This window comes from Eumetopias jubatus, unplaced genomic scaffold (genome assembly GCF_037043125.1).
Source record: "Eumetopias jubatus isolate StellerSeaLion01/CBP00866 unplaced genomic scaffold, mEumJub1_p1.0 scaffold_13, whole genome shotgun sequence".
Classification (NCBI taxonomy): domain Eukaryota; kingdom Metazoa; phylum Chordata; class Mammalia; order Carnivora; family Otariidae; genus Eumetopias; species Eumetopias jubatus.
This window is the reverse complement of record NW_028274819.1, coordinates 95,372,027-95,398,985: the sequence shown is the minus strand read 5'-3', so window position 1 is coordinate 95,398,985 and position 26,959 is coordinate 95,372,027. Positions and strand designations below refer to the sequence as shown.

Below are 26,959 nucleotides of genomic sequence, written 5' to 3'. Positions count from 1 at the left end.
AGGAACAGCCATCTAGGAACCAAGAAGTGGGCTTTCATCAGACACTGAATACGCTGATGCCTTCATCTTGAACTTCCTGGCCTCCAGAACTGTGAGGAATAAATCTCTGTTGTTTATAACCACACGGTCTATGGTATTTGTTAGTAGCCCAAACAGGCTAAGACAGAGATCCAGATGAGTAAGATCTGATCTCAAAGTATTTGTCCTGGGGATCTAGATGTCCTGGCTTCTGAACAGGACTCAGGTGGTGCTGATTTTTACTGTTTGGGCTCCCTTTTGCTTACACTCTCAGAAGACCACCCTGAATTAATACACTATTATCTACAAGTCCATTCCTAATTTAATTGATAACGAGACAGCCATTTTTTCAAAAGGTTTATTTATTTTTAGAGAGAGAGAATCTCAAGCAGACTCCACACTAAGCACAGAGCCTGACACAGGGCCTGATCTCATGACCCTGAGATCATGACCTGAGCCAAAACCAAGAGTCAGACGCTCACTCAACTGAGCCACCCACACGCCCCCATGCCAACCCTTTCAACATTAACAATGTTCTAGGCTCTTGCTTGGATTTGGGTCAGATTCTGATTGTCTTGTAGAGGTGCAAAAAAACCTTGTAGATGAACTAATATGTGAGTGGCTGAGCTCATGTTTGTTCTATTGGATTCTAAGTCACATGCTGACATTTTCCAATTCTGGCCTTCCATCTGGGAGAAAGGAAGGCACTACCACATTCAGGACCCACAGGCCTCTGCACACCTCTCACTCTGGATGGGGCCAAGTATGAAAGCCAGACACCTTCATTCACTTAAAATAGTAAGTTTTTAGGTATTTCCATAAGTGCCCAAAGCGCTGAGAAATGCTTATGATTTTTCCAATAATGTGATTCTCTGAATTCCCTTGAAAAACTAGACAATGACCGGGTTGGGCAGGGTTAGTGGAGGGGTGGTTTGTATAGAACTTTCCCACTCTTTTGTAGATCATTCTTATTCCAGTTCTGTTAAGGTGCAAATTTCATCAGAGAATGGTCTCCTTCAGCTCCCCACACACATTCACCACTTGCCTCCTGAGACAGACATAGAAGAGAAGGGAAAAGTCAGGGTTTGCAGTCAGAATCCCTAGGGTCGAGCCCCAGTTCTGGCACTTACAAGCTGCATGACTACAGGTCAATCTGTTTGCCTCACTAAACTACAGTCTCCCACCAGTCCTATGGGGGTAACAATACTAGACCTTCTGGGGTCCCGCGTGGTGTCATGAATGCAGAATGACTATAAATTGTACCATGATGTTCAAATGCTCATGCACTTGCCAATAACCTCTCCCTTTTCAACTCCTCTCTGTTTGCATAGCCCAAGTGCAACTGAGTTAGGGGCAGAGGAGTTGATGAAAATGAAGGCACGATCAGAGAAGGTGTTGGGGATGGTGTGATTAGGGTGTGCAGAGAAGAGGCTGCAGCCAGCATAAGTCAATGGGAAACCAACCGCCCCCCTTCCTTTGTTCCTTCTTTCCTCCCTCCGGCCTCCTTTCTCCCGTTTGGCCTCACTTGAAGAAAGCAATCAAAGAGCAGACACTGCATCTTCCTCCCAGTGCTTCTGCAGCCAAGGAAAGAGAGGAGGGGAGAAGGGGGCTTGCAGGGCCAAGTGGGAGGATGAGCGGCACTGCAGGTCACCGGCTGACGTTGGCGGGCCCCCCGTGGAGAACCTGATGTCTGTAAACTGGGAAATGGCTGGAAAATGCAGGTGAGCTGCAGAGAACGGGACAATGTGCACTTACTGGGTTTGCTGCACCAGATGCCGCTCTTCTGGAGCCCTCTTGCGCTCTCCTGTCTTCTAGTCATTTCTAGAAAACTCTAAGAGTAGCTTACAAGTGTGCGTGTTTCCGTGTACAAGGCATTCCATTTATTTTCCACAACTTTCTGCTCTAAACGGTATGATCTCCATTTTATAGGTGAGGAATCTGAGGCCCAGGGGTTATGAGACTTAGCCGAGGCCACCCTACATGAAAGCAAGAGACCCCAAACCAAATGTTAAGCCCAGTGACTAAACCCAGTGATGGCAGCAGGACATCAACCGCTAGGCACTGATCTGAAACCCTTGGACTTTGCAAACAAGGAAGCCACCCTGGTGGGAGGGGAAATAGTCTTTAGCCACCACCCTGATGGCTCTTTTCCTCCCTCCTCCTGTCGTCTGCTAGCTATCTCTCTCCAGTGTCTCTCGGCCCACACCATCCCCCACAGCTGCAGTTCTGTGCCCACAAAACCCTTCCCACTTCACATCCTGCCACAGCCCAAGAAGCGCAAGAGCCACCACAACAAAAGGAAGCAGTTGGAGTAGGCTCTGTGTCTCCCTCCTTCCTTCTCCCCTCCCCACGCGTCTCCTCCACCCCTACCTTCTGAAGACAGCAAGTCTTCCAAATCTCCTCCGACTCACAGTGAGGCATATCAATTAGGGGGCCTCTGGAACTGGCTTCTGTCCCCTCTGGTGGGCCCCAGGGGATTTGAAGTTGCCAGGCATTTCAAGGAACTTACTTATTTTCATTTCTTACAGATCAGTCCTGCAAAACCCCACACCAGTTTTCGTTCCATGGCTGTTACCTCAGGGGGATTAGTAATACACAGAGAACCACTGGCCCCAGGTTTTAATGAGTAAGAGGAGGAAAACTCGGGAATTTGCAGGTGGATCGGCCCAGACTGTTTTTGCCCAAACCTGTTTGTTTCGTTTCCTCTTTTCCTGTCCTCCCTCCCAGTCTAATCCCGGTATTACTGGCCATCAGCCAGTCAGCTGGACCCAATCTCTTTGTAAAGCATGACTCCTCTCTCTACGGCAACCATATGCCAACCGCGTGCCACAGTCTGATGTTAAGTATTGTGTCTTATTGTCAGGTCATGTCAGCTGATGTTGGGTTCAGAAACTACAGTCACCTGGTTTATAGGTGACTTATATCTTCCCCTGGCACCTAGCAAGGTGTGCTAAATGTCTCTTGGGGAAGAAAGCCAGCCTGGCTGCATCCACCTTGTCTTCATTTCTATGGTGTGTGCTCTCACCTCCTGAGAGTTCAGAGGGGCCTCAGCAATGAAGAGAAGCTAAGAAGATGAAAGATGCCTCCATGAGCATCCACAGTCCAAGTCCTGATGAGTGACAGCCTTGCCCTTCAGGGGCTCCCACCCGGCAGTGGAGACAGGAAATCACCTCCCAGGTAAGCATGGTCATTTCAGGCATGTCATAAAGGTGATCCCCAATTTCCTCATCTGACAAATGGCAGCAGTACAGCAAACTTCCCCAGGCTCTTGGGGTATAATTCACGCGATAATGATAAAGCACACACAGAGAAGAGCTGTTCCGATGCCTGTCTAGTTTCTGGCTTACAGCAGACTTCAGCGACCCTGAGCAATGAGTGAGTCTATGTGCTGCTGAAGTGAGCAGGACAATGAACAAGGAAATAAAGAAATGTAAGAAACAGTAAGTGGATAAATGAAAGTAATAGGGTTTTTGTTTCTTGTCGGTATAGGATGAATGATGTGCTCACTCACCTTTTATGGGATTTTATCGTCTGCAGTGTGCACGGACACACTGCCTTATATTAATCTTCACGGCCCTTTATGTAGCTTTTTATTCATTTCTTTTTGCAGACCAGGAATAGGAGATCCAGCCGTGCCTACCATGAATGAGGTGAGAAGTAGCAGAATGGGAACTCAAGCTCTGGGCTTCCACACTGAAGCCAGGCACCACTGCCGTCCTCTGGCATGTCTACCTCCAGCTGAATATTCAGCTCTGAGCTTCAACATTGCCTCTGCAACACTGGCCTTCCCTGTCCACCCCACCGAAGTGTCCTCTTCTACCTCGCTCTCTTTCCCACTCACCTGTTTTATATTCTTCACCTCATCACCACTGCTATTTGATGTCATCTTCATTGTTTTTAAGTCTGTAAGCTATTCTCTGTGCTGACTTTGATCTTCATTCTTTAATAAAATAATCACAAGAGACTTATGAAGTTAGTACACTTTTATAACACTCTGTTAACCATGCAAAACTGAAGTTTACGGAGTTTAGGCAACTTTCAGAGTTGAAGCACTAATAGCAGAGTTACTCTAAATAGAAGAGTTCCGATATCTGATGGCAAAGGTCATACTTTTCAATTCTGGGCAGTCTCCTGATAGTGCAGTATGGTTGTTTTTAGGACAGGGGTGTTTGCTATTGTTGCTGTTTTCAAAATGAATGTGTAACTTCTGCATCATCTCTTAAGAAAATTTGTGACATCCTCGTATCTACCGACTTCAGGAGGATTGAGAATTACTGAAATTGGCAATTTCACCGATGGGTACAATAATGGAGTGATTCAAGTGTATTTTTCAAAGTAATGGAGATAAGCAGCAGTATGGGCCTCATTAATATCTGGCTTGAAAATGCATGATGTCCTTATTCTTCTCTATAGATTTTACGAAAGATCATTTCACTAAGAGCAGACGCTGATTGGTCATGAGGAAAAGATGGCCCAAATCTGTGTCTGAGGGTGAAAGGAAATTAGCAATTTAAAACCTGCTGGCTATCACCTGTCAAGCAAATACTAGCGTTGACCCTAAGTTACTGGAGACAGTAGACAAAACATGGATCCATTTCACCTTCTGGTCCTTCTAACCATTTGGGGTAAGTCCCTTAACTCTCTGAATTTACTATTCTCATCCGAAAAAATGAAAGAAATAAAACTTTTTTACAGGGATATTATAAGGATTAAATTAACTAACTCACGTAAACAATCTGACGTGCAATCGGTGGTAAGTAAACGTTAGTCTCCGTCCACTATCCCTTGTTCTTAGTGATTTACTAGTCCATACAGGAGATATGACTATAAACTAAAGAACGAGATTGAGGGGCACCTGGGTGGCTCAGTCATTAAGCATCTGCCTTTGGCTCAGGTCATGATCCCAGGGTCCTGGGATCGAGCCCCGCATCAGGCTCCCTGCTCTGCGGGAAGCCTGCTTCTCCCTCTCCCACTCCCTCTGCTTGTGTTCCTTCTCTCGCTGTGTCTCTCTCTGTCAAATAAATAAATAAAATCTTAAAAAAAAAAGAATGAGATCGATATTGCAAGTAAGTGTATGGGCACTCAAACCTGTGAATGAATGCTGCCCTAGCTTAGCAGTGCATCTTGGGAAGCAACCCACTTTGCCTGACTCTGCTGTTTGCTCAGAACATTTCTGGAATGCTTCTCTCTACCAGTCAGACCGCTAGGCAGAAGACACTCACAGGAAGTGAAATCAACAAGTTGTTACTCATCCATCATGGATTGTTACTCATCCTGAACAAGTGAATGAGTGATTATTTTTCAAAACAGACCAACAGATAAGGAAGCCACAACACTAACACCACTTAACAGAGAGGCCATTCAGCAATCCCATCAAGTATCACTCAGCTTCCCAAAACTTTTGCCAGAAACGCTCAGAGAAGCACTTGTTGGCGACTTTACCAGTAGCCACTTTCAAAATGGGGAAGTGGATTGGCTCCGAGGGACAGACAGTGTGTATTAGTCACAGGAGGTGAGGGATAGTGACATTCCTGAAAATAGAGGGGACCAGAAATAGAATGACAAATATCTAGAACATTCTTTTCTCTAGAGAAAAGTTCAAAACCACTAGATTTAATGAGGAGGAGTTCGTGGTGTGTAATAAGGCTAATGTGGGAGTGAGACGACCCTATTTCGGGGAATAGCACTTCCCTGGAGACGGTCTCAAGAGCCCTTATTTACAGAAATATTTGCTTTGACTGTGAGCGTCCTGAAGAAAAACCACTTTAGATTTCAAAGGCCAGCCGTGTGGATGCTCTTAAGCTAGCTAGATCAGTGGTTTTATGAGAAGCCTGAGTTGTGGTGTGAAAGAGGGAAAGTCCGTGAACAAGAAGCCAAGCAGCAAGAATGGCTCTGTGGTTTGGGGCTCTTGTTGCTTGGGCTAGGAAGACCTGCATCCCCAATTTCATCTCTAGCTGTCCTAGATCTGCTCCAAAGCCATAGACCACCCCCTGCTTGAGTTTGCCATCTTTCCTGCAAATGCATCACTCCTAGTGGAGAGGACCCAAAGTAATTTACAAGGCTTAACTGTAATTTCTTATTTTTTTAAATTTCAAGTTTCAAACTCACAGGAAAGTTGAAAGAATAATGTAGAAAATACCCATATGTCCCTTTACCTAGATTCACCAATGGACACGTTTTTCCACACCCATCTTACTTCACACTGTCCATATTGATACATATACATACATATACCACCCCTTTTTTTAGGATTTTTTTTATTTAAATTCAATTAACATATGATGCATTATTTGTTTCAGGGGTACAGGTCCGTGATTCAGCAGTCTTATATAATACCCAGTGCTTATTACAACACATACCCTCCCCAATGTCCATCACCCAGCCACCCCATCCCCCCACCCCCCTCCACTCCAGCAACCCTCAGTTTGATTCCTAAGATTTAGAGTCTCTTATGGTTTGTCTCCCTCTCTGGTTTCGTCTTGTTTCATTTTTTCCTTTCTTCCCCTATGATCCTCTGGGTTTTTTTTTCTTAAATTCTACATATCAGTGAGATCATATGATAATTGTCTTTCCCTATTAACCTATTTCGCTTAGCATAATACCCTCTAATTCCATCCATGTTATTGTAAATGGCAAGGTTTCATTTTTTTGATGGCTGCATAACATGCTATTGTATATATATACCACATCTTCTTTAACCATTCATCTGTCGATGGACAGCTGGGCTCTTTCCATAGTTTGGCTACTGTGGACATTGCTGCTCTAACCAATTGGGGGTGCAGGTGCCCCTTTGGATCACTATGTTTGTATCTTTGGAGTAAATACCCAGTAGTGCAATTGCTGGGTCGTAAGGTAGCTCTATTTTCAACTTTTTGAAGAACCTCCATACTGTTTTCCAGAGTGGCTGCACCAGTTTGCATTCTTACATATAACACCCTTTATCTCAATCATTCAAAAGTAGGCTTCCCGTATTGTGATATTTCACCCTTAAAAACTTCAGCCTGGGATGCCCGGGTGGCTCAGTCAGTTAAGCATCCAACTCTTGACTTCAGCTGAGGTCATGATCTCGGGGTTGTGAGATCGAGCCCTGCATTGGGCTTCACATTGAGCGTGGAGCCTGCTTAGAATTTTCTCTCTCCCTCTCCCTCTGCCCCTCCCCAATGTGCTCTCTCTACCTCTCGCTCTCTCTCTCTTAAAAAGAATAAAGAAAAAAATGAGGCCTCTGATTGGCTCAAGTCAGTTAAGTGTCCACCTCTTGATCTTAGCTCAGGTCTTGATCTCAGGGTCATGAGTTCAAGCCCCACATTAGGCTCCATGCTGGGCAGGGAGCCTGCTTAAAACAAAACAAAAAACACTTCAGCTTGCATCTCCCAAGGACAAGAACATTCTCTTACATAACCACAGCACCATTATCATGCCTAAGAAAATCAGCATTAATACAATAATAGCATCCAACATCGAGCCCATACTCACATTTTCCAAACTGTTCCCAAATGTCCTTTAGAGCAGATTTCTTTTTGGATCTAGGTTCCCATCAAAGTCCAGCATTGCGTTTGGCTGTTATGTCTGTCTACCTTTGCCAGTATAGAACAGTCCTCTACTCATTCTGATGTCCCTGGCACTACGTCCTCTAGTGAGCCTAGGCTACTTGTCCTGCAGAAGGTCCCACGTTCTGGATGAATGACTATTTCCTCGGAATTACATTCAGGTGACAGTCCCGACGAGGGCCCTGCATTGACTGTGATGTGTACCTTCCACTGCATCTCATCTCAGAGAGCTGAAGGTACAAGTCGGGCCACCCCACAATCAGCAATGTTGAGCTCTTGATTAAGGTGGAAACTACCAGATCTCCCCATTATAATGGCCTGTTTCTCCTTCTGTAATTAATAATCTGTGGTAAGGAGGGCACTTGCTGTGATGAGCACTGGGTGTTGTATGGAAGTGATAAATTACTAAATTCTACACCTGAAACTAATATTGCACTGTATGTTAACTAGCTGGAATTTAAAGAAAAACTTGGGGAAAAAATTGTTTAAATACATGAAAAAAAATAATTGGTGGGTGATACTTTGAAATAATGTGAATATCTTATTCCCTAACAACGCTTCTGCTCAGTGATTTTAACATCTATTAGTTAGTCTTACCTGAATCTGCCATTACTCTGAGGGCTACAAAATGGGAACTTTCTAATTCTATCAACATTTCTACATTTATATGTCAGCATTGTTCATAAAGAACAGTTTCCCCTGTTCTCTCCCCACTTTTTCCTCTCTACCTTTTAAAGTATCACTATGGACTCATGGGGTTTTTTTTTCTACTATAGCCTACTATAATCCAATATTATCATTTGGGGGCAGGGAAGAGGGACGATCAAATTGCATTTAGCTGTGAGAGTTCCTTCAAGCTGGCTCCTGTATCCTGTTCATATAATGCCACTGGTCTCGGGGCAATCCCCTACTTTGTGGCACAAGATGTCCCAGGCCAACCTTCTGCTCTCCCTGCTTCTGACCTGGAATCAACATCTCTCTGTGAAGCCCTGGTTCTTTTTAGTAGGAAATGGTACTTAGCAATCAAAATCTGTGCACTAGGTGCTCTCTCCACCGCAATTTTGAGTTGCAATTGTATATTATTCTATTTTTAAGATTTTATTTATTTGATAGAGAGAGAGCACACAAGCAGGGGGAACAGCAGGCAGAGAGAGAGGGAGAGGCAGGCTCCTGGAGGAGCAGGGAGCCCAACTCGGGGCTCGATCCCAAGACCTGGGAACATGACCCGAGCCAAAGGCAGACGCATAACAAGACTGAGCCACCCAGGTGCAAATGAATTGCAGTTTTAAATCAATAAATTTCTAGGCCTCTGCTACCTACACTTGGGATTACCGAGACATTATGGGTGCTAACAGCAATACACATGACTCCAGGGGACAGTTAACCCTCCTTCTGATAGAATCTCCATTTGGACGCCTTTCAGAAGCCGAGGGGTGATCCAAGCCTTCACTTGGCCTCACCGGAGAGATTTGTCTACACTGTTTAAGGAACTTCCCCTACCCCTGTGAGAGTACCAAGTCATAAGACATTTTTGGACCCAGCCCAAGAAAGAGAGAAGAGCATTACTAGAACGGCTTTCACTTCTGAAAAAGCTGAGTTTAAATACTGATTTACTCTCCTGCGTCACTGTATTATCATGGGTATGTCGCTTAATTTTTCTGAGCCTCGGTCTTTTTTTTTTTTTTTTGTCCTTAAAAAAATATATTTAGTGTAACTTCTTCATATTGTTTTTTTTTTCTTAGAGGGATGATAATTAAACAAGATATGATGCCTGAAAGTGCTTGAAAACTAAAGAGCTATGTAAACACTAAATAGGAGTAGGAGTGCGACATTTGGGGTAGGCAGAAACAGCATAGATAATTGAAGTTCAAGAACAAACTCGGTCCCCAACTCTTTAAAGTCTCTAACTAAGGGGCTGATTTGGGCTTGTGTTTCTTCTCCTCTCCTGGCTTCCCTTTATAGGAGCTTCCCACTAAGGAGCAGAGAATAGGCGTAAGGAAACTTCTAGAAGTGGCCTGGAGGCTCCATGCATGCTCACGCCGGACATTTGGCCCTGGGGAGCACTCATACTTAACCCAGTGGGAGGACAATGACGAATGTAAAAGTCAGGGCCTAAAAGAACAGAGTCATTGTCATTCAGAGACATGTTTCCCAAACCATTCTTCCCACTGAACATCGGAGATGAAATATCACTCTCTTCCTGGTTCAGGCCAGCCCATTCAAGGAGGGTCCTTTTCCCTTCCATGGCCTACACCAGCTTCCCGTCATAGGTGCGCCGCTTCCAGTGTGTGCCCCTTAGACCTTTCACAAAGACTGCTTTAAGGACGCTGACTTCCAGGCCACTCACCACACTCTCAGCAGTAGAGACATGAACTCAGGATGAAGATCTGTCTAATCACCAAGGAAACGGAGGCAGGGAGAGGAGGATTTTGATCAGGGCTCTGAGTCAGGCTGGCCAGGCTAGGGATGTGGCATGGAAGAGGGAGTCTCTGGGCCTCAGTTGCAGAATCAGAGAAGCCAGAAAATGCAATCGCATGTGTGCTGAGGATGCCTCTTGTCTCAGCTGGAATGCAACTCGAGTCAGAGTAGCAGACATTTAGTAAGCACCTACTGAGGGCACAGCTCTGGGCAAGGCACAGGGAGTTTTATGGAGCTTACAGTCTACTCTGGAGGGGAGCATTAAGTATAGGACATGCCTTTCACTGTGCTCTGGGCAGTTATGAAGGGGGCACAGAGGACTAGTGGGTTGTAGATTTCATCCAAGCAGTATGGGCAAGGAAGGGAGGGGAGGTCAGGCAAGACCCTTACAGGAGGTCAAAGGAAGGAAGGGTTCCAGGCAGAGGGAAACAGGATAAATTGAAGAAAGTGGCTTTTTCTAGAAGGATTGGGAAAGTACGAGTTACTTACTCATTTCCTGCCCCGCTCCATAATCTATCTCCACCTGTTAACCCAAATCATGAGGGTGAAGAAGCTTCTTCTGAGCCATGAAGTCCATGCAGCCTCCAAAGGAGCTGCTCTAAGGAATACTAGTACAGTAGCCTAAAGAATGTCCATCCACAGATACCAGGTCCCAAACGCTGGGCAATATAAATGTTTCTTTATAAGGGTTTTTGCAGATGTAATGAAATGAAGGTTTTGAGAGAGAGAAATTATCCTGGATTATCTGGGTGGGCCCTAAATGCAATCGCAAGGGTTCTTATAAGGAAGAGGCAAAAGGAGATTTCAGATGGACACACTCAGAGAGGTTGATGTGAAGACAGAGCAGAGAGAGATTTGCAGATGCTGCCTTAAAGAATGGAGTGACATGGCCACAAGCCAGGAACGCCAGCCGCCACCAGAAGCTGGGAAGCAGGAAGTGATTTCTCCCCTAGAACCTCCAGAGGGAGTACAGCCCTGCTGACAGTTTGATTTCAGCCCAGTGACACTGATTGAAGGCTCTGGCCTCCAGAACTGAGAGAGAAGAGATTTCTGTTGTTCAAAACTACGCAATTGGTGATGATTTGTTATAGCAGCCACAGGAAACAACAGATTCCTACAGAGATCAAGCATCAATTCTGCCCAGTCCTTTTTAAGGAGGGAGAGGAGAAAGAGGGTGATCTGTTGCTTGCTTTATTAATTTTGCTTTTATTTTTCAAGTGATATCTGGCCACCCACGTCAGCAGTGGATCCAGCATCCCCCTGGGATATTCGACAACACTGGGGGTCTCCATTCTAGAGAGCCACACCGGTGTAAAGCGGACAGCTGTAGTTTTGAAGATGACAAGGCTGACTATGTCCTCGTCTCTTTTGGGTTTTTCACACTACGCGCTCAGGGCACAAAAATTCAAGCAAATCTACATCACCTTACTCTCAGTCATGTGCCCTGGTCCCAGCTACCTGGGAACTCGTAATCTATTGAGCATTGTCTCCATCAAAGACAATCATTTAAGGGGCTCACATGAAAGGTAAAATGTGATAATAGTGACGGCATGTAATCCCTCCTCTCAAGTAATTTTGAGTTGATTTAAGTAGGCCAGACCATGGATTATCAATTTTACTAAAAACAATAGAAGGGAATGTGTTAAAATGTTACCATGGATCACTTCTATTTGAAGTGATTGTTTTTCCTTCTTTATTTTTCTGACATTGACTTTATGATTAAAAATACCTTATTGTATTGCACATATATATGTATTGCATATAAATGTATTGCATGTAAATATATGTAAATACATACATGTATTGCATGTAAATGCTTTGAATATTTATAAATATATATACAAAGCATTTACATTTAAAAGAGAGAATGAAGAAGTAAAGGGAAGAAAAAGGCAGCATATTTTAAATTATCCACAAGATCTTAGGGTTTAAGAAGTACTCTGAGAGTTCTTCGTAGCTGGGGCTTAGGAAAACTTCCCAGAAATTTCAGGACCTTCATTGAGTCTTGAAGAATGAGCAGTATTTTGAGGTTTGACTTGCCCTTGTGTCAGTCTGTTAGCTGCTATAATAAAATACCACAGACTGGGTGGCTAATAAACAACAGAAGGTTATTTCTCACAATTCCAGAGGCTGAAATTCTGAGACCAGGGTGCCAGTGTGGTCGGGTGAGGGCCCTCCTTGGGGTTGTAGACTTCTCGCTGTGTCCTCACGTGGTGGGAGGGGAAAGGGAGCTCTCTGGGGCTTCTTGTATAAGGACACTAATCCCATTCATGGGGGCTGCACACTCCTGACCTGATCACCCCCCCCACAGGCCCCACCTCCTACTGCCAACAGTCATGTGGCTCACTGAAATGTATTATCCACTGAAATGAGTTGCCTATTAAAATATTTTAATTGAGGGCGCCTGGGTGGCTCAGTTGGTTAAGCATCTGACTTTGGCTCAGGTCATGATCCCAGGGTCCTGGGATGGAGCCCCGCATCGGGCTCCGTCCTCAGCAGGGAGCCTGCTTCTCCCACTGCCTCTGCCTCTCTCTCTGTCTCTCATGAATAAATAAATAAAATCTTTAAAAATATTTTTAATTGATATTAATTTAATTAAGACTCATTGTAATAGGCCCTGAAGTCAGATTCAAATGTCTTAGTTTTTCACGCCAGTTCCAACACTTAGCAGCTGTGTAACCTTGGCAAGTAATATAAACTCTCCGAAATTAAATTGATCAGTGAACTGCCCATATAGATATCTGCCTGACAGTGTTGCTGATGGTATGGAATAATGAATAATATGTGAAAGTCTGAGCATAAAGCAACCACTCAACCTATGTTTGTTCTTTTTTCCTCCACAGATCATCGTGAACAGAGTGTTGGAAGGCAGCGAGGCTGGGGAAGGAGCTCAAAAATTGGCAGAAGCAGGCAAGTCTCTTTAATCATTGAGCACTCGGCATGTGCCCTGGGCTTTATGCATACCAGCTCATTTAATTCTCACAGCAACCCCTTGAGATTAGGTTGTGAGAGGTTAAATAACTCCGTCTCACTTTTTAACTGCATCTGCTCAGTAACTACTCACGCTCAGGGCGGTGGGGAGCAGCCCCGGGGACGCACTTGCCAGGTAGTACTGGGAATACTCCCACCAGGGTTGATTTCCAGCTGCTGTTGGTTTCACCACTGGCTCCAGGCATTCCCAGGGATTAGACAGTGGGCTCTGACCAGCTACTCTAGCTGGCTCTGACATACCCGTCGCCTGCCTGAACTCTCCAGACGCCATGTGCTTCTACAGCCACGCCCTTCCTTATGTTCCTTCTTTTTTTTTTTTTTGACTTTTTTTATTTAAATTCAATTAGTTAACATATAGTGTATTATTAGTTGCAGAGGTAGAGTTCAGTGATTCATCAGTTGCATACAACACCCAGTGCTCATTCCATCACGTGCCCTCCTACATGCCCGTCACACAGTTACCACATCCCCCCACGCCTCTCCCCTCCAGCAACCCTCAGTTTGTTTCCTAGAGTTAAGAGTCTCTTATGGTTTGCCTCCCTCTCTGTTTTCATCTTATTTTATTTTTCCTTCCCTTCCCCTATGTTCATCTGTTTTGTTTCTTAAGTTCCACATATGAATGAAATAATGCAGCATTTGTCTTTCTCTGATTGACTTATTTCACTTAGCATCATACCCTCTAGTTCCAACCACATCATTGCAAATGGAAAGATTTCATTCTTTCCGATAGCTGAGTAATAGTCCATTGTGTGTGTGTGTGTGTGTGTGTGTGTGTGTGTGTGTGTGTACATATATATATATATAGCACATCTTCTTTATCCATTTATCTGTCAATGGACATCTTGGCTCTTTCCACAGTGTAGCTATTGTGGACTTTGCTGCTATGAACATTGGGGTGCAGGTACCTCTTTGAATCACTATGTTTGTATCCTTTGGATAAACACCTAGTAGTGCAATTGTTGGGTTGTAGGGTAGCTCTATTTTTAACTTTCTGAGGAACCTCCATACTGTTTTCCACAGTGGCTGCAGCAGCTCGCCTTCCCACCAACAGTGTTGAGAGGGTTTCCCTTTTTCCACATCCTCACCTTTGAGCATTCTCTCCTGAGAGCCTCTGCTTTTTCTCTGCCCTCTGCCTCCAACTCCATCCATCCACATCTTCATTGGGCTGCCTCCTTCTTGTCGTTCAGATCTGAGGTCCTCTCACACAAGTGACCTTCCCTACCTCCTTGGGCTAAAGTAGCTCCCCACTCAGTCACTCTTTAGCACATCATGGCTTTCCTTTCTTCATTGGACATGTCATTGTATGGAATTTCTATTAACTCCTTTATTATCTGCTTCTCCTTACTGGCATATAGACTCTGTGGGAACAGGGACTTTATCTTGTTCATTTCTATGTCTTCAGCACATAGTAGATGTTCAGTGAATAATTGTTGAATGAATGAATTTGTTCAAGGTCACATGGCTAATGAGGAAGAAAGTAGAAGTAGTCATAGACCCCATACTCTTGATCTCTCTGAAGATAGTTTTTTAAAAGATTTTATTTATTTGACAGAGAGAGAGAGAGACAGCAAGAGGGGGAACACAAGCAGGGGGAGTGAGAGAGGGAGAAGCAGGCTTCCCGCTGAGCAGGGAGCCCGATGCGGGGCTCGATCCCAGGACTCTGGGATCATGACCTGAGCCGAAGGCAGACGCTTAACGACTGAGCCACCCAGGTGCCCCTCTCTAAAGATATTACCTTATCCTGAGGTGGCTTGTAGAATAGTCTAGAATACAGAATAATTACATAGCTACAGGCAACTACAGTGCGAAGAGATCTCTTATGTGCTGCTGGTGGGAATATAAATTGGCGTTACTGATGCTGGCAGGCTAGTCCAAGGTTGTGAGAGGTTGTGAGAGGTTGTGAGAGGGGGCCCCATAAGACCAGCCAAGAGGGTAGGGTCTCTGGCTGTGCGCAGGGATAGAAATTAAACCTTAGCCAGCAGGAGGCGAAAGCAGACTTTACTGAAGGTATAGAGAGAGTGTAGGTACACACAGAATGTCCAGGAGACTCAGACAGGAAAGCGGGGAATCTTGTCTATGTTCAGGATCTGGGGTTTTTATTGAGGATGGCAGTCTGTGGTATGTGTCCTCTCAGGCATCCAGGAACTGGTTAGAACAAAGATGAGGGCCCAGGTATTATTCCTCGGAGCCAGAGAGTCTTGGTATGGAGATGTGTCTAGCGCTGGTGGTCAGGAAAATGCAAATGATGGCTCCACCTTGTCATTCTCACCTGGTCCTTCCTTAGATGTTATCTATTTGAGAGAAATCATTCACTTCTTGTCCCTTACAAGGAAGACAACGCTATTTGCGTTATGACGCATGTGTATAGTGAGGTGGGGGAATACCGGTCCTAGCAAGAATAGGAACAAGAAAAGGAACAAAACACAGATTTTTATGGAGTCATTCAATCCCCCTGTCTCATAACAACTTTGGAGAACATTTTGTACTACCTTCTAAGTTGAAGATGACTCCTTCTAGGGATATACCCAAGAGTAATTGTTATACATGTACAGCTGGAGGCATGTAAACAGTGTTCATAGTGGTAAGAGTCATAAAAGCAAAAACTTATAAATCATCCAAACATGACAATTATACATCAATCACATCAATGAATGATCCAACATTCACCAGTATGGCTATATGTTAGCCATATACTACTGAACAAAAGACAGGAAACCCAAAAAGGTTTCAAACAGCATTATACATTTTGTGATATTAAAAACATCTAAAAATGTTTAGGTATCCTTTTCAGGAGTACTTATAGATTCAATAAAGTTAAATGAAAAGGAAAACAAGGAAATGATGACTATAAAACACAGGATAAAGATCCTGGGGCATGGGGAGGCAGGGGATGGGCTCATTGGAGGAGAGAGTGGTCATCGGATAAGATGTAGGTTATTGTCAAGGTCCTCACTTTTGCTGTAGGTGAAGGGTTTGTGGATGATTATTGTATTATTAAAAATGAACTGATAGCCAGCTGCTGCCTCCTGGCATGATAAGGAAACTGAGGCTCAGGGGGGTTCAGTGACTTGGCCAAGGTCAAACAGCTAGTACGTGGTGAAGCCCGGACTCAAGAGCTGCTTCCCCGCTACCTTCTACTCCACCCTACCCCCAAATTGTATTGTAAGCCAATAAAAACCCCAACTAAACACATCTGAAAGCTGGATTCACCTGACCCTTTACCTCAGTCTAGGAGCCATGTCCACCTTGTTTCCCTCACTCTTCCGCTGTATGACCGAGCACTGGGGTTTAATCTGGATCGACCCTGTGTGGACGAGACGGAGCTGCAGCAGCAGCAAGAACAAGACGATTGGGCCTGACTCCAGAGCATCGCAGACAGAGACGAAAACCTGGTGCCTATTGGCAAGCTGTCCTGAGAGCGCCATCATGACAAGGAAGAGGAGGGTGAGGATGATGATGCGGATAGTGAAGAGGATGTTGAGGACATGCAGAACACGGATGAGAGGAACAACCACAAGGAGTCACCAGAAGCTGGAGAAGTCAATGAGGTGGACAAGGGAAGCAACGAACAGGGTCAGGACCAGTGGATGATCCAGATAGACCTCGACGGCCTCAGGGAAATTCCAGTCCAGCCCAGTTCACCCTGCACCCCCTGCAGAACCAGCTGGTTGCCCCGGTGCCTGAAAGCTCATCCTTGGGTATCTCTTCAGCCACTGCTAGGAACAGGTCTCCTGGGCCCCTTGAGGCCCCAGCACCTGAGCCCACCCCACCTTTCTGCCCAGTATCTCACTCCTTGGTTGCCAGGTATAGTCTCTTTCTAGCTCTCTTTAATAAAGAGACAGGATTGAGGCTGGTTCAACATCCGCAAATCAATCAACGTGATACAATACATTAACAAAAGAAAGAACAAGAATCATATGATCCTCTCAATAGACGCAGAAAAAGCATTTGACAAAGTACAGCATCCTTTCTTGATCAAAATTCTTCAGAGTATAGGGATAGAGGGTATATACCTCAATAGCATAAAAGCCATCTACGAAAAACCTACAGCGAATATCATTCTCAATGGGGAAAAGCTGAGAGCTTTTCCCCTAAGGTCAGGAACGCGGCAGGGATGTCCACTATCACCACTGCTATTCAACATAGTATTAGAAGTCCTAGCCACAGCAATCAGACAACAAAAAGAAATCAAAGGCATCCAAATCGGCAAAGAGGAAGTCAAACTCTCACTCTTTGCAGATGATATGATACTTTATGTGGAAAACCCAAAAGACTCCACCCCAAAACTGCTAGAACTCATATAGGAATTCAGTCAAGTACCAGGCTATAAAATCAATGCACAGAAATCAGTGGCATTCCTATACACCAACAACAAGACAGAAGAGAGACAAATCAAGGAGTCGATCCCATTACACAATTGCACCCAAAACCATAAGATACCTAGGAATAAATTTAACCAAAGAGGCAAAGGATCTGTACTCAGAAAACTATAAAATACTCAGGAAAGAAATTGAAGAAGACACAAAGAAATGGAAAAACGTTCCATGCTCATGGATTGGGAAAACCAACATTGTGAAGATGTCAATGCTACCTAGAGCAATCTACACATTCAATGCAATCCCCATCAAAATACCATCCACTTTTTTCAAAGAAATGGAACAAATAATCCTAAAATTTGGATGGAACCAGAAGAGACCCCGAATAGCCAGAGGAATATTGAAAAAGAAAAGCAAAGCTGGTGGCATCACAATTCCGGACTTCCAGTTCTATTACAAAGCTGTCATCATCAAGACAGTATGGTACTGGCACAAAAACAGACACATAGATCAATGGAACAGAATCGAGAGCCCAGAAATGGACCCTCAACTCTATGGTCAACTCATCTTTGACAAAGCAGGAAAGAATGTCCAATGGAAAAAAGACAGTCTCTTCAACAAATGGTGTTGGGAAAATTGGACAGCCACATGCAGAAGAATGAAACTGGACCATTTCCTTACACCACACACAAAAATAGACTCCAAATGGTTGAAAGACCTAAACGTGAGACGGGAGTCCATCAAAATCCTAAAGGAGAACACAGGTAGCAACCTCTTCGACCTCAGCCACAGCAACTTCTTCCTAGAAACATCACCAAAGGCACGGGAAGCCAGGGCAAAAATGAACTATTGGGATTTCATCAAGATAAAAAGCTTTTGCACAGCAAAAGAAACAGTCCACAAAACCAAAAGACAACCGACAGAATGGGAGAAAATATTTGCAAATGACATATCAGATAAAGGGCTAGTATCCAAAATCTATAAAGAACTTATCAAACTCAACACCCAAAGAACAAATAATCCAATCAAGAAATGGGCAGAAGACATAAACAGACATTTTTCCAAAGAAGACATCCAAATGGCCAACAGACACATCTGGGAGATCCAAATCAAAACCTCAATGAGATACCACCTCACACCCGTCAGAATGGCTAAAATGAACAAGTTAGGGAACGACAGATGTTGGCGGGGATGTGGAGAAAGGGGAACCCTCCTACACTGTTGGTGGGAATGCAAGCTGGTGCAACCCCTCTGGAAAACAGTATGGAGGTTCCTCAAACAGTTGAAATTAGAGCTACCATTTGATCCAGCAATTGCACTACTGGGTATTTACCCCAAAGATACAAATGTAGGGACCCGAAGGGGTACGTGCACCCCAATGTTTATAGCGGCAATGTCCACAATAGCCAAACTGTGGAAAGAGCCAAGATGTCCTTCGACAGATGAATGGATAAAGAAGAGGTGGTATATATACACAATGGAATATTATGCAGCCATCAAAAGGAATGAGATCTTGCCATTTGCAACGACGTGGATGGAACTGGAGGGTGTTCTGCTGAGTGAAATTAGTCAATCAGAAAAAGACATGTATCATATGACCTCACTGATATGAGGAATTCTTAATCTCAGGAACAAACTGAGGGTTGCTGGAGTGGTCGGGGGTGGGAGGGATGGGGTGGCTGGGTGATAGACACTGGGGAGGGTATGTGCTACGGTGAGCGCTGTGAATTGTGTAAGACTGTTGAATCACAGATCTGTACTTCTGAAACAAATAATGCAACATATTTTAAGAAAAAAGAAAAAGAAGAAGATAGCAGGAGAGGAAGAATGAAGGGGAGTAAGTCAGAGGGGGAGACGAACCAGGAGAGATGATGGACTCTGAAAAACAAACTGAGGTTTCTAGAGGGGAGGAGGGTAGGGGGATGGGTTAGCCTGGTGATGGGTATTAAAGAGGGCACATTCTGCATGGAGCACTGGGTGTTATGAACAAACAATGAATCATGGAACACTACACCAAAACAAATGATGTAATATATCGTGATTAACATAACAATAAAATTTTAAAAAAACTAAAAAAAAAAGAGACAGGATTGAAAAAAATAAAAATAAAAATGAACTGATAATAGAAACTAGCTAAATAGCTCAAATTGAGCCATATGGACCATGGATCGTGATTAATCTAATTCTGCAGTCCTGAGATCTAATTAAACAAAGAAACTACATGTCATGAGAATGGGAAGAGGAGCAGTACACAGGGAAAAAACAGTTTCATTAACAAGTGGCACCCAGCATGTGGCACCTTGCTTAGTATTTTCATATTCTTGATCCGCTTAATTATCACAAAAACCCTATGAGTTAAATATGTTTGTTTCCATTTGAAAGATGAGTCAACAGAAGTAAATTGTCTTGCTTACTTTTCCAAACCTATCGGAGAATAGGACTTGTCATAAGGTGTGGCTAAACACCTTCTGGGGTGGTTTGGGGATAGGATAGGGCAGGCAGAGGGTGAGGGAGGCACTTTTAATATTTTCATTCCCGGAGTAAAGATGCAATACATATCACTGGCCAGAGTATTATTCTACCTATGGCTTGGCATAAGCAAAATTTTCCCCGTTTGTATAGGTCATAAGTTATTTATGTTTATATTATATTATTAAAAGCCAAAATTCAATTGAGTAAATGTGAAGGTCAAATCAGCTTTATTCAACAATTTATGAATCAGGCAGCATCCCACCTAGCAGGGAGAGAGGGACACCCAGGAGCTGTGCAAAATGGACAGATATTCTAGGCAGAACCAGGATGGGACCAGGGGGTTAACTAGCAAAAGAAAAGAAAGGATAGTTCAAGGCAAGGTCACCTTCCCTTAGGGGGAAGGCAAGGGTCTTAAGTAGATTACCTTACTAGAGCTGATCAGCATATCCTGGACTGATCGGTTTAAAAATTCCACTCAAAAACTAATGATGTAATGTATGGTGATTAACATAACATAATAATAATAAAAAAAATTCCACTCCAGAGAAAGGCTGAAATTGCAATTAGGTTAGGTATTAAATCTTGGTGGGCCTAAACTTACACTTAAAGGAGCTGGAGAAAGAACAGCAAATAAAGCCTTAACCCAGCAGGAGAAGAGAATTAATAAAGATTAGAGCAGAAATCAGTGAGATAGAAACCAAAAGAACAGTACAGATCAACAAAACTAGGAGCTGGTTCTTTGAAAGAATTAATAAGATTGATAAGCCCCTGGACAGACTTATCAAAAAGAAAAGAAAAAGGACCCAAATAAATAAAATCATGAGTGAAAGAGGAGAGATCACAACCAACACTGAAGAAATACAAACAATTACAAAAACATATTATGAGCAACTATGTGCCAACAAATTAGGCAATCTGGAAGAAATGGATGCATTCCTAGAGATGTAAAACTACCAAAACTGAACCAGGAAGAAATAGAAAACCTGAACAGACCCATAACCAGCAAGGAAATTGAAGCAGTAATCAAAAATCTCCCAACAAACAAGAGTCCAGGGCTGGATGGCTTCCCAGGGGAATTCTACCAAACATTTAAAGAAGAATTAATATCAATTCTTCTGGAGCTGTTTCAAAAAATAGAAAGGGAAGGAAAACTTCCCAACTCTTTCTATGAGGCCAGCATTACCTTGATACCAAAACCAGACAAAGAGCCCATCAAGGGGCACCTAGGTGGCTCAGTCGGCTAAGCATCTGCCTTCAGCTCAGAACATGATCCCTGGGTCCTGGGATTGAGTCCTGCGTCGGCTCCCTGCTCATTGGGGGAGCCTGCTTCTCCCTCTCCCTCTGCTGCTTCCCCTGATTGTGCTCTCTCTATCTCTCTCTGTGTCAAATAAATAAATAAATAAATAAAATCTTAAAAAAAAAAAAACCATCAAAAAGAAGAATTACCGACCAATATCCCTGATAAATATGGATGCAAAAATTCTCACCAAGATACTAGCCAATAGGATCCGATAGTACATTAAAAGGATTATTCACCACGATCAAGTGGGATTTATTCCTGGGCTGCAAGGGTGGTTGAACATCCACAAGTCAATCAACGTGATACACTACATTAATAAAAGAAAGGACAAGAGTCATATGATCTTCTCAATTGATGCAGAAAAAGCATTTGACAGCATCCTTTCTTGATTAAAACTCTTCATAGTGTAGGGATAGAAGGAACATACCTCAATATCATAAAAGCCACATATGAAAAGCCCGCAACAAATATCATTCTCAATGGGGAAAAACTGAGAGCTTTTCCCCTAAGGTCAGGAACAAGGCAGGGATGTCCACTATCACCACTGTTGTTCAACATAGTACTAGAAGTCCTGGCCTCAGCAATCAGACAACGAAAAGAAATAAAAGGCATCTGAATCAGCAAAGAAGAAGTCAAACTTTCACTCTTCGCTGATGACATGATACTCTATGGGGAAAACCCAAAAGACTCCACCCCAAAATTGCTAGAACTCATTCAGGAATTCAGCAAAGTGGCAGGATATAAAATCAATGCACAGAAATCAGCTGCATTTCTATACACTAACAATGAGACAGAAGAAAGAGAAATTAAGGAGTCGATCCCATTTACAATTGCACCCAAAACCATGAGATATATAGGAATAAACCTCACAAAAGAGGCAAAGGACTTGTACTCTAAAAACTATAGAACATTCCTGAAAGAAATTGAGGAAGACACAAAGAAATGCTCATGAACTAGAAGAACAAATATAGTTAAAATGTCCTGCTACCTAGAGCAATCTATACATTCAATGCAATCCCTATCAAAATACCATCAACTTCTTTCACAGAGTTGGAACAAGTAATCCTAAAATTTGTATGGAACCAGAAAAGACCCCAAATAGCCAAAGGAATGTTGAAAAAGAAAACCAAAGCTGGTGGCATCACAATCCCAGACTTCAAGCTCTATTACAAAGCTGCAGTCATCAAAACAGTATGGTACTGGCACAAAAACAGACACATCGATCATTGGAACAGAATAGAGAACCCAGAAATGGACCCTCAACTCTACGGTCAACTCATCTTTGACAAAGCAGGAAAGAATATCTGATGGAAAAAAGACAATCTCTTCAACAAATGGTGTTGGGAAAATTGGACAGCCACATGCAGAAGAATGAAACTGATAAACTCAAAATGGATAAAAGACCTAAATGTGAGAAGGAATCCATCAAAATCCTAGAGGAGGACACAGGCAGCAACCTCTGTGACCTCAGCCACAGCAACTTCTTGCTAGACACATCTCCAAAGGCAAGGGAAGCAAGGGCAAAAATGAACTATTGGGACTTCATCAAGATAAAAAGCTTTTGCACAGCAAAGTAAACAGTCAACAAAACCAAAAGACAACCGACAGAATGGGAGAAGATATTTGCAAATAACATATCAGATAAAGGGCTAGTATCCAAAATTTATAAAGAACTTCTCAAACTCAACATCCAAAGAACAAATAATCAAGAAACGAGCAGAAGACATGAACAGACATTTCTTCAAAGAAGACATCCAAATGGCCAACAGACACGTGAAAAAATGCTCGACATCACTCGGCATCAGGGAAATACAAATCAAAACCACAATGAGATATCACCTCACACCAGTCAGAATGGCTAAAATTAACCACTCAGGAACAGACAGATGTTGGTGAAGATGCAAAGAAAGGGGAACCCTCCTACACTGTTGGTGGGAATGCAAGCTGTTGTAGCCACTCTGGAAAACAGTATGGAGGGTCCTCAAAAAGTTGAAAATAGAGCTACCCTATGACCCAGCAATTGCACTACTGGGTATTTACCCCAAAGATACAGATGTAGGGATCCAAAGGGGCACTGGCACCCCAATGTTTATAGCAGCAATGTCCACAATAGCCAAACTATGGAAAGAGCCCAGATGTCCATCAACAGATGGATGGACAAAGAAGGTGTGGTATATATATAATGGAATACTATTCAGCTATCAAAAAAAAATGAAATCTTGCCATTTGCAATGATGTGGATGGAACTGGAGGGTATTATGCTAAGCGAAATGAGTCAATCAGAGAAAGACAATTATCATATGATCTCACTCATGTGGGATTTAAGAAACAAAACAGAGGATCATAGGGGTAGAGAGGAAAAAATAAAACAAGATGAAATCAGAGAGGGAGACAAACCATAAGTGACTCTTAATCATAGGAAACAGAGGATCCCTGGAGGGGAATAGGGGGATGGGGTAACTGGATGATGGGCGTTAAGGAAGGCACGTGGTATAATGAGCACTGGGTAGTATATAAGACTGATGAATCACTGACCTTTACCTCTGAAACTAATAATACATTATATGTTAATTAATTTAAATTAAAAAATAAAAATTTAAATAAAAATCTTGGTGGGGTTTAGCAAATGTGACTCCATCTGAGGCCTGTTGTTTTTTTTTTTCAATATATTATTCATGAATTGGAAAAACATATCTAAAGCAATGTACACAATCCCACAAAGATTCATTAAAATGTCTTTTATAGGGCGCCTGGGTGGCTTAGTTGGTTAAGCGACTGCCTTCAGCTCAGGTCATGATCCCGGGGTCCTGGGATTCGAGTCCCACATTGGGCTCGCCCTGCTCTTCCGGGAGCCTGCTTCTCCCTCTGCCTCTGCCTGCCACTCCCCGTGCTTGTTCTCTCTCTCTCTGTCAAATAAATAAATAAAATATTTTTTAAAAATTTAAAAAATAAAATGTCTTTTATAGAATTTTAAAATAAACTTACATTTTTAAAAACAAATATTCAAAAATTATATCTTACAACCCCTAAGATCACTGAAACTTTATTTTTTTATTTTTTATTTTATTTATTTATTATTATTATTTTTTTAAATTTTCTTAAGTAGGCTCCACACCCAGTGTGGAGTCCAACATGTATCTCGAACTCACGACTCTGAGATCAAGACCCTAGCTGAAATCAAAAGTCAGCACCTAACTAAGTCACCCAGGAGCCCCACTGAATTTTTAAATGGTGAAAATTATTTTTCCAAGTATCTTGGTTCATGACTATTGTTTCCACTCTTTTACTTTTATTTATTTTTGTAAGATTTTATTTTTAAGTGATCTCTACACCCAACTTGAAGCTGGAACCTACCACCCTGGGATCAAGAGTACTCTACTGACGGACCCAGCCAGATGCCCCTGCATTCTTTTAAATCAAGGGAAAGGTTTTTGTCCTGGTTTGTTTGCCTCATACCTAGCTATTAAGTTGTATTCTATTTCTTAGAAATAAAATTTCCCCTTTTGCTGCCTTTACAAAACGGAAGTTGTGTGAGAAGAGGGAAAACCCTTTTTTTTTAGCTTGCACCATATTTCACAACACTTCTATTGTTGTGTGGCAAGTCAGAAACACAAACCCTGGGGCAATGACATTTGGGATGAGGTTCTTGCAAGGAGAAAACAAGGGACAATGGAGTGTCTCCAACAACGATTCCAGAATGATATGCTGGGATTTTTGTTGAGAGATGGGCATAAATAAATAAATAAATAAAGCTTCCCCTCTCTGTCTTCCTTTTGCAACGGAGGGAGGAATCTTAATTTTTCCAATGTGTGAGAAAAATAGAAGCTTTTTGTTGGTTTGGAGTGATGCTCCAAACTGTGTTTCGGCCTTAGTTTTTCCTCCTGTGTCACATGGCTTCATAGATTAAACAACCCACAGATAATTGTAGAGATACAACCACAGACTTTCTATGTGCCTGTACTGAGTCTTAAAGACAAATATAATACTGTGAAATAGTCCCCAATCTCCAGGTCCTTAGATCTGTTAGAATTGTGCCTCAGGACAGGGCAGGACTAACACGACTTTTTTTTTTACGTTTTCTTTTATAGAGGTGTAATTGACAAATAACATCCTGTAAATTTAAGGTATATAACATTGATTTGCTACATTTATATTGCAATATGATTCACATTGTAGCATTCTGTTGAGTCACATCATTATTATTTCTTCTACTGGCAGAGTCTCTTTCTCTAACATGCTACCTGTGTGGAAACTTCTCTCTCCCCAGCCCACCCTTCACCCTCTTCCCAGCAGCCTCTTCCCCTTTTGCCAATTCCACTCCATTCGTCTTTACTTTCCCATTTACTAAATTACGGTCTCTCTGAACTAGACTGGGCATTAAAGATCAGCTAGTTTAGTGGTTTTCAAGATGTTTTTTGATCCTCTAAACCATCTTGCCACAGAAGACCTTACATAAAATGCCCATGATACAAAGTTGACAAAGTGTCCCTGCTCCAAGAAGAGAATGAGAGGATGCCATGCTTCTCCCACACCACCTTCAGTTGCCTGGGGCTCCTGGGTGACTTAGTTAAGTGCCAACAACCCCTGCCCATAAAGGGTCCCTTGGCAAAGTCCAAGGGATCCCCAGCCAAAGCCAACACCCTCATTTGGCAGGTGAAGAAGCTAAAGCCCAGAAATGGGCAGAGAACATATGCAAGTCACAGCCAACACCTCGGCATCCCAATTCCCAGAGCTGGAGCCCTCCCATGCCCGTCCTTTCTTTTCCTTACCACACGGTTTCAAAATCTTCTGGCCATGAGGAATCCCCTTGAAGTCCGGGGGCTAAAATCATTCCCAGTTATGCAAAAACTACCTTCCATTGCCAAAGCGACATCCTAACCCTCAGGACTGGAAACATTCTGCAGCCACTTGACCTTTTCTCAAAGACAGAAAGAAGAAAAAGGCAACGACAGGCTTCTGAACTTTTGAGCGCAGTAAACTGGACCCATCCTGGCATCCCTGTGACCCTTTCAGGAGGGCTACCAGTCCAAGGAAGCCGCTGGGGACAGTGCAGTGGAATTTAACAGTGCTGACGTGAACAAAAACAAGTTCATGGTCCAGGGTGGACTTTGATATGACCTGTTGGTGTGGGGGGGCAGGACGACGTGCTGTCCCTTCTGAGGGAGCAGCTCGATGCTGATGGGTCAGGACCCCTCTCCTGCCTCCCTCCTCCTTCCCTCCGCTGTCAGACATCCTGGCAGGTGAACAGTCATCCCTCTTTCCTGTGTACTACAATAATAGGGACATGTATAAAGCTTCCCCAAGCGTTTCAAAGGTAACACAATTGAAGGACATTGCATCCTAATTGCCAGCCCTCTATCCTGGGCGATACAAATCGCAACAGTCCTAACTGCAAGGAGTGAAGCAGGGTGAGGAAGCCAGGCTGGGATTTCTGTAAAAACACTCCAGACCAAACAGTTCCCATCTAAGGAGTCTGGTTTTCCATAGTGATTTTTCCAGGCTACCTAAAACTATTTTTATAGCCACCATTTCCTCTCATAGTTTGCCTACAGGCGGGAGAGAGACCATTAATTCCATTTTTCTGGAGAAACAGAGATCAACAATTTTGTGTCAAGAGGCATAGGACAAGTCCAAAAGGTAACCAAGTTATTTTAATGGTCGACATCTTTTCATGATCATAACCATGGCAGTAAGTGGTTGTTTGGACAAATTTTAAGAGCTCAAATCCTGGCCCTACCATTTACTAGCCCTGTGACCTTGGACAAGATACTTGACCTCTGTCTACGTCAATATCTTCACTGGTAAAGTGGCCACTGGTAATATGGTAGGACCTACTTCAGTGTCTTGTCAAGGGATTAAATGAGTTATATATGTAAGAAACTAAGAACAACACCAGC

At 43.1% G+C, this 26,959-nt stretch overlaps 1 pseudogene; it reads left to right on the top strand.

Annotated features, from left to right (window-relative positions):
- The first annotated feature begins 16,211 nt into the window (after nucleotides 1–16,211).
- On the top strand, nucleotides 16,212–26,174 carry LOC114226014 (anaphase-promoting complex subunit 15 pseudogene; annotated as a pseudogene).
- Nucleotides 26,175–26,959: the final 785 nt, after the last annotated feature.